Raw genomic sequence first — 1,548 nt, forward strand, 5'->3', positions numbered from 1 at the left:
AAAAGATATACATGCAAAAAAAAAAAAAAAAAAAATAAATATTAAGAAAGAATAAAAAGAAATTGTATATTAATAGAAACCTTGAATACTTTAGGTTTAATTTTTCTTAATTTTAATAATAATGAATACTTTTCTTTTTTTTTTTTTTTTTTCTTAAATTATAAACCTACCAATTTAAATATATTTAAAAATGAATATATAAATATATAAATAAATATATATATATATATAATGTATAAATATATAGAATTTTATTCTATTAAATTATATTTATATATGCATATAAATAAATATATATATTTATATATAAATATATATTATTTCTTTTTTCTTATTCTTGTTCTTTAATTACAACTAGTAATGCGTTGCTTTTGCATCACATGTGAACCTTCTTATAAAAGTTTCAAAATACAATATTATGAATAATGCAAACATATATAAAAACATACATATAGATAATTATGTATATGAATTTGTATATAAATACATTTAACAAAAAATATCATAAAAAAAAAAAAAAATTGTATGTACAGATGAACTACTTATTCATCTNTTTTTTTTTTTTTTTTTTTTTTTTTTTTAAATAAGTCACTTTTTTATTCTAAAGTAATTATCATTAAAAAAATGTATCTCAACTAAAAAAAAAAAAAAAAAGAAAAAACATAAAAGAAAAATATTTCTTATTAAAAGTTTTCATATGTAATTATATTTCATTTCCTTTTTAATATTAAAAAGTATAATATATATATATATATATGTTGTAAAACAGAAACTAATAAAAAAAAAATTTATTAAATTATTTAGAGCACATTATCATCTAAATATATAAATAAAACTAAGGAAAAAATTGTATTTTCATAATTTAATAAGATTTGACATGCAACAAAAATATAAAAATTTAATTTATCATTAGTGAAAAAAAAAAAAAAAAAATAACTTTAAAATAAAATAGATCAATCTTTGTGCAATATGGGTTAGATAAAATATTACTACGTTGCCAATTTATGTAACTATATAATATTCAAAGTAAATTATGATTATTTCTATAAAATTATATATATTATTTTTTAATGTATTATTTTTCAATAGGAATAAAATATATAAAATTAAAAATTTATTAAATAGAAAGAAAAAAGAAAAAATAATTTTTTATATGTAAGAATTTTATAGTCAAAATTTTATTATATTTTAAAGAATATGTCTAAATTTAGCTAAAACTTTTATTCTACATACATATATATCACTCATTTATATATAAATATATATAAATATAAATATATACATATATATATATATAAATATAAATATATATATTAATATAAATATAAATATATATATATATATATATATAATATAAATATATATATATATACATGCATATAGATGTATGTTTACTTATTTATAGTAAATATATTTTTTTTTTTTTTTTCTTTTTTTTTTTTCTTTTTTTTTGTATATATAAAATTATTTAATCTAATATATTAATATAAAAAAAAAAAAAAAGATATAAATACTAATTAAATAAAAACGAAATATTTATATATAATT

Source organism: Plasmodium gallinaceum, assembly GCF_900005855.1.
Source record: "Plasmodium gallinaceum strain 8A genome assembly, contig: PGAL8A_v1_98, whole genome shotgun sequence".
Classification (NCBI taxonomy): domain Eukaryota; phylum Apicomplexa; class Aconoidasida; order Haemosporida; family Plasmodiidae; genus Plasmodium; species Plasmodium gallinaceum.